Source organism: Galeopterus variegatus, unplaced genomic scaffold, assembly GCF_000696425.1.
Source record: "Galeopterus variegatus unplaced genomic scaffold, G_variegatus-3.0.2 Scaffold2647, whole genome shotgun sequence".
NCBI classification, from domain to species: Eukaryota; Metazoa; Chordata; class Mammalia; order Dermoptera; family Cynocephalidae; genus Galeopterus; species Galeopterus variegatus.
In genome coordinates this window covers 172,181-179,643 of record NW_007728758.1, presented here as the reverse complement: position 1 = coordinate 179,643, position 7,463 = coordinate 172,181, and positions in this window count along the sequence as shown.

The following is a 7,463-nucleotide window of genomic DNA, read 5'->3' as shown; positions in this document are numbered from 1 at the left end:
GATCTGTGTTGATTAAAGTGGGAAAGCATGGATAGAGTCATTTCTGTTATGATTTTCTAGCATCCTAGATCCCGGTTCACACTGGACCTTTTGCTCTCATAGTGCCTCACAGGTCCAGTGCTCTATTAATGACCCTTGCTTTTCTGTGTTCTTCTTCCCAGTTGCAATAAAGTTCTAGAAATGTGCTGATATTCATACTTTCTAAGTTAAATTGAGCAATTGTAGTAATAACAAAATGGCAGGAAGAGTTTCTTCTCCACCAGCCCTTTCCTTCTGGATCTAGGAAAGTAGCAGGCAGTAACAGAATAAGACAGACAGATACCCACAAGAATATTAATTTGGGGCATATGAATGTTGTATAATGTGGGCATTACAATAATGGTGATAATAATGTCTATTAATTATTGATCATTTGCTAGGCATTTTGAAATATATTATGCATATTATCTAGTTCATTCTCATAATAACACTTCATAAGAAGGATATTATTATATCCATCTTACAGATGTTGGAATTCAGTTCAGACAAGTTAAATCACTTGCCCAAAGTCATATGACTAATTAAAAGTCAAAGTTGGGTTTTAGACCACAAGTCATTTTAATTTCAAAGTTCATTTTCTTTCCACTCTGCTATGCTGCATGGCTATTTTAGGTTGTTATAATACTTTTCTGCCTTTGTATATCTTCAATTCTATAACTTTAATTATGTTCTCAATCACGAACTTGGCTGCTGATTTAAACTTCGCTTTATTTCGAAATTCAGAAGAACCAGTTTTAATATTCCTGCCCCTTTTCTATCTATATATCTATACATCTATCTACGTGTCTATGTGTCTATTTAACCTATCATCCTCTATCTATAATTAATATTGTCTTATAAAAATTAACATCCATCATCATTTCTAAAACTAACCCTTCTATTTCTACGTTTTTCTAAATCTGGCCTTATCAGTTTTTGGACTCTATTCTCTAAACATAAAGGCCATTCTAGTTTCCTGAATAAGTATTCATCTCCTCTGTATTAATGACTGGCACACCTGATTCTCTTTCAACTGAGTGAGAAGATGTGAATGCCACCACCTGAGTGCTGTCTTCAATTATAACCTTGGTCTAATTACACTTTTAAAATTTAACTGTATCTGACCACACACAGCCGACATGTTATGCTCAAACTCCATTTCAGATTTTCTATAATGATCTGCAGCAAAATGTCCCAAATTCAACTCATGCTTGTTCTTTCTCTTATTTACTAAATCAGGTAATATCACCCTTCCCGCTAGCATAAGCTTCTGACTCATCTTGCCCTAGTTTTCTTCCTACATGCACTATTTCATCTGCCACAAAACTCAGATACTTTTAAAATGGCTTTATCTCTTCCTCTTAATCTTTATGATCATTTCCTTAACCAAGGATTTTATTGTAACTTGGAAAATCATTTTAACAACCTTCAAACTGATCTCTCTGGCCCCTTCTTTGCATTTCACAGATAGGATCTCATTCTGCTGCGTGCATCTAGCTCTAACTTATTGTTACCTTTTTATCTCTTGATCTTCTCTTGATTCCCTACCTACCTTACTCTTTCCACACTAAATGTTACCCTTTTCCAAGAAAATATATTGCCCTGGGCCGGCCCGGTGGCGCACTGCTACAGTGCGCCGCTTGAGAAGCACAGCAGTGCTCCCGCCGAGGGTTCGGATCCCATATACAGACCGGCCGCTCACTGGCTGAGCGAGGTGCGGGGGCAACACCGAGGGTTGCGATCCCGTTGCCGGTCACAACAAAAGACAAAAAAGGAAAAAAAAAAAAAAATATATTGCCCTGGGCCGGCCCGGGGGCGCACTGCTACAGTGCGCCGCTGGAGAAGCACAGCAGTGGTCCCGCCGAGGGTTCGGATCCCATATACAGACCGGCCGCTCACTGGCTGAGCGAGGTGCGGGGGCAACACCGAGGGTTGCGATCCCGTTGCCGGTCACAACAAAAGACAAAAAAGGAAAAAAAAAAAAAAGAAAATATATTGCCCTGCTGATAATGCATAATTTAGCTACTACTTTTTTTTTCTGTTGTGATGTTCATCTTATTTCTACGTCTGTTGAAATTGTCAAACATTCTTTGGTTTATGTCAAATATCACCTCCGTAGCCAGGTAGAATTCAAATTTCTCTTTACCATGATTCTGTAATAATTTGCATATAGACTCAATAGTATAGCAACTTCTTGTTATCACTTTATTTTCACACTTAGAAGGTAAGCTCTATAAAATCAAATGGTAATGAAAGTCTTCTCATTTTGTTTCCCCAAAACATATGAGAATCAGAGCACATAGTCCTGACCCTAAAATCAATCATTTTATATATATATATATATACATATATTTTTTTTTTACTATAAAAGCTTTTGTATAGTTATTTACTCACTGCCTTCTCTTGCTCACTTACCACTCTGAACCACACTTAGGAACCTGCATAATTTAGTAGTTAGTGATGTGGACTTCTTTGAGATATTATCCACTCACCTAAAAGCTGGAATTTTATTGTTCTGAGGATTAAATGAGATGACAAGTGTGACCTCTCTTATGACCCACAGGTCATGCTTTGTAATCTTAACTTCCTCTCTACCTCTCTTCATTCACTCAAAATTCAATTCTTGATCACGATTCTATGATTCTCTCTGTTGAATGTTTCCTAAAGTTCTCCAGTTCAGAATTCTGATTTTCCACATTTCCTTTTCAGTGTTTTATATTTGATTATTTTTAATTAAAAAAATTCTTTTTGGTGTCTGGCCAGTACGAGGATCTGAACCCGTGACCCTGGTGGTATACACTGAGCTCTAGCCAAATGAGCCAACCAGCCAGCCCCTGTGTTTGAAAATTTAAAATTAGGTTCTTGTCCCTAGAAGGTGTATTCCATGAATTACTCTTGATTTTTAATAGCTGTTTGAGAAGCACATCATATATACCATGAATCAATAACATTCTTGCGATTGATCAGCGCTATTGGAAAGTGAATATGTGTTCACTTTCTCTGGACAGAGCAGACGCAAGTACACTACATGAGGCTGAAAAACAGAAGAAAGCAATAGACCGAGGAAAATTATTTTTATTTTAAAATTTTAACCTATTAGCAACATATAGTATTAAACACTGTTTAGAAAATTTATTGACAATAGTTGAGATTTTACTCCTTAATTATTTTTAACAAGATACCTACTTATTTCACTTCAAAACATTTATATAACTCTTAAATTCAAACAGAAAATTTGGTTTGTACACAGCAAGTGAATTTAACAAAAATAAAGATACACTCAGTAGTAAAAGGGGTAAGTGGTTTATGTTTATCTTGTACTCATTAAATGAATTTGAATCTAACACAATTATCCAGATTAAAATATTGTACTGCATAAATTCAAAATTAAAGTCAAAATAATATATTAGAATACAGTGATTTTTTTTGTGTTTTCTGACTTAATAAAAGGATAAATTCCTAAGTATTACCTTTCATGATAATGATAGCTATAGTTTACTGAGTGCTCACTAGGTACTTTAAATGTACTTTCCCATTTAATCCTAATAAAATCCTTCTGAGGTAAGTGATGTCATTATCCTCCTTTTATAGACAAGGTATAGAGATACTAAAAACCTGCCCATGGTCACAGAGCTTACAGTGGTGGTGCACAACTCTGAACTCAGGTTGACTTCAAAGACCAAGCTTACATCAGCATTATGCTCTCCTTCTTCTTCTTTTTTTTTTTTTCCTTTTTGTCTTTTTCCGTGACCGGTAACGGGATCACAGCCCTCAGTGTCGCGCCCGCACCGCGCTCAACCAGTGAGCGGATTGGTCTGTATATGGGATCTGAACCCTTGGCGGGAGCGCCGCCGCACTCTACGGAGTGCGCCACCGGGCCGGCCCACTCTCCTTATTCTGACTTAAATTTGAGCCTACCCAAGAGTACTTGGTAGTCTTCTGAACTTTCTACACCCTCCTCACCCTAGCTTTATATAGACAGAGGCAGCTTAAAAAAAATTGCAGTAAGTGTCAAATTTGTAAGCTGGCTCCTTTATCAAAGTGAAGCAAATTACAACTTCCAATAATGAAACTGAAACAATGTTAGAGATAATGGTTAGGCTCTCAGTTTATTCCACCAACTAATTCATAATGTAGTTGAAATGTCACCACAGAGGCTTGAGGCTTAAATGGCCATAGATATCATGCAGTCCTTCCCCTAATTTTATAGAGGAAGAAATTGAGGCCCACAGAGGTTAAATGGCTTGTCTAAATGACTTGCAATGAACAATAGCAAGAAAAATTACTATTGCAAATATGTAGTATTTTAGGATTATTATGGGTTTTTGTGGGTTTGCTTGGGAATGTAACTATTATTTATATTATTGCTTTCACCTGGAAGTATGTGGTAAGAAGTACAAAAAATCCATTATAATCTCATCCAAAGGAATGAAATACAAACCGAAGAGATGAAGCAGGATTAAAATGGTATGTGGAAAAGAAATAAGAAGGTTTGGGAATATGATTCACTCTTCAAGAAAATCTTTCCTGTAAAGAGAAAAGAAAAACAATTACAAAGACTGACTTACGTGCTGAAGCTGATGTTAAGCACATTGTTTTTGTTTTTATGTGGTAAGAAGTACAAAAAATCCATTATAATCTCATCCAAAGGAATGAAATACAAACCGAAGAGATGAAGCAGGATTAAAATGGTATGTGGAAAAGAAATAAGAAGGTTTGGGAATATGATTCACTCTTCAAGAAAATCTTTCCTGTAAAGAGAAAAGAAAAACAATTACAAAGACTGACTTACGTGCTGAAGCTGATGTTAAGCACATTGTTTTTGTTTTTCAATGACTAAAAAAAAAAAAAAAAAAAAAAAAAGGCCTGAACTTGAAAGTATTCTTGGGAAACAATAGACTACTGCAAAAAATACACTTTTCAGACATGGAGTTCCTGTGAAAACTCTAAACATTTTGGAGAAAGAGAAACTGTAATTCCAAATAGTTTATTAACTCATATTAAAATTTAATTTATTAGTGAGTGCTTACCATGTCCAAGGTACTAATGCATTTAAAAATGGGAGAGGAAAGAGTGCTTTTCTCTCTATTTTTTCTGAGTTCTTAGTTGAGACCCCATGTAAAAAAAAACAAAACAAAACAAAACAGACTACCAAGAGAAAAAACACAAAAAAGTATTAAACAACATTATAGAAGGCAGTTGTTTTGGACTGAGCTCCAGTACTAGGTCCCAACAGACCAGACCAAACCAAAATGCAGTCACTCATGTTAAATGCCACATAATCAAACTGAAACTTTAAGGAAGCAGATAAATCCTCAAAAAGAGCAGTTTTTCCTGTGAACAGGAACTTCCAGTCTACTTTAGTCAGCAAAATAAGGAAGTACCCTCTGCTTTAACCCTTACAAAAAAGTAACCTGAAGTAGCCTGATGTTAACCAATCAATTTTTTTTCTATTGTTCTGTTTTCTTGTTCCCACCTTACAATATCCATGGTTCTGTTATCGCTCAGCAGGGGCTCACATTTTATTTTGTAGAATGGAGGCTGGTTGGACTCATGAATTTCAAATAAAAGTAAGTTTGATCTCTAACTAAATTTGCTATAATTTTGTCTTTTGACAGAGTTTAATAATGTGTATACCTCATGTACAAATATACATGGGAGATACCCAGAGGAGTGAGCAAATCTCAAGAAGATGGCTTTGAATTCAGGACTTAAGTAATTTACCTTCATTTGCTGAAACAAAGAAATAAGGGTAATGGGGGAGGCTGGCAAAGGTGAGGTGACCAGGAAAAACACAGCAAAGAAGGGTAAAGTTCTTTATGCAGATTTAAGCCAGTGCCTTTTTCTATTGGTATAGAGTTACTAATGATTTGGAATCATTATCCTTCTTTTCCTAGTACAGAAAGGAACACACCCTTACAAATGGATATTTCCTTTATAAATGTAAATTTCCTTTAACTTCCGCTCATGTGTTTTGAGTTTCTCCTGTGTCTGCAGTTTCTCAAAATAATCCTTATACCAAAGAGGCATATTTTGAGGTGGCGTATTTTGGTCTCTTACAAATGTACATAATACCATATGCTCTAATTTTTGGTTTTTATATTTCATGTATTGCTTTATTAGTTTAACATTTCATTTACAATTTCAGATGCATTTTTACTTGAACAAGTTTATTTTTAGATAAGGAACAAGGAAATTGATTGTTTGGGCACTTGCTACACTTAGCACTTACAGCATTAACAGGAGGAAGGAGAGAACAGGAAAACGAAACCACCAGAGCACATCCAGGAGTGTACAGTGATGTGGTGAGTGTTAATAATCCAAAAAAGGATGTGACTGGCTCAAAGGAGACTGCGTGAGCTCTGACCTCTTCTCCCACAAAGCCATAAGCAGGAAATGCTCTGTACTGCGTTTACAAGATCCGTAATGATTCCTCCACCCACCTCCCCTGCTCCAGGTAATGGCTCACCCATGCAATTATCTTCTTTTGTCTTCTCAGAGTTCAAGATAAATTATTTCAACCTCTTTGTAGGGGGCATTTGAAGCCAAAGTTATTTTTAGGGAGAATTTTTTTTTTTTCATGTAAGATGCAGAAGTTGTTACTCCTCAGGCAGCTGAGAGAAAATGAAAGGCACTTTGAGTCTTTTTAAAAGCCAGATTCCAATGTTTAGCTTCAGATCAAACAGAAACTGGACAAAGGAGGGGAAGTAGAGGACAGAGCAGAATATACAGCACTATATCCTTTGAAAGCATTGCCATTACATTTCTGATCTTTGAACTAAGCAACTTATTTCCTGAGGATGAACTGAATTCCTTGCAGTTGTGAAGCTAATAACTTTATAACTTGAGCAATATGTACTAACCTTACAAACAAGAAAGCAGGCTACATTCTTGAACGTGATTAATGCAGACACACTTACGTTATACCTATAAATACACTGAAACACATTAAAACACATTCTAGTATTTATAGAGTAAAAAATACGGCATTTGGAGGAAACACTTTATAGTTCTTCTAGCCCCCACACTGTCTAGATAGTATAGCATTATCATTAAACACGCATCTCTGGAGTTCTGCCTGTATTTGACTTCTCCTATCTCCACTTATAGGCTGTGAAAGCTTAGGGAAATTACTGAACTTCTTCATGCTATAATTTACTTTAAAAAAAAGGTTAATAAAATAAATGGTTAATAGGATGAGGGCCAAGTTTGAAAGGTGGTTTTGAAGATTTGTGAGACGATGAATAAAACTTATTCCGTCTTGAAAGCCCTTAAGTCTTGCAGTGTCCTTTGTGTGGACCCTGCCCACAGAAGTTAAACAGAAACTAGGGGTAAGGTAGTTAGAGCAACAGGTAGAAACAGCTTGCTGACTACAGAGAAGGGAATTACTGATTAAGTACTAGTACGGCAACAGCCAGTCTGGCTGTTGCATCACAAGGCCACCA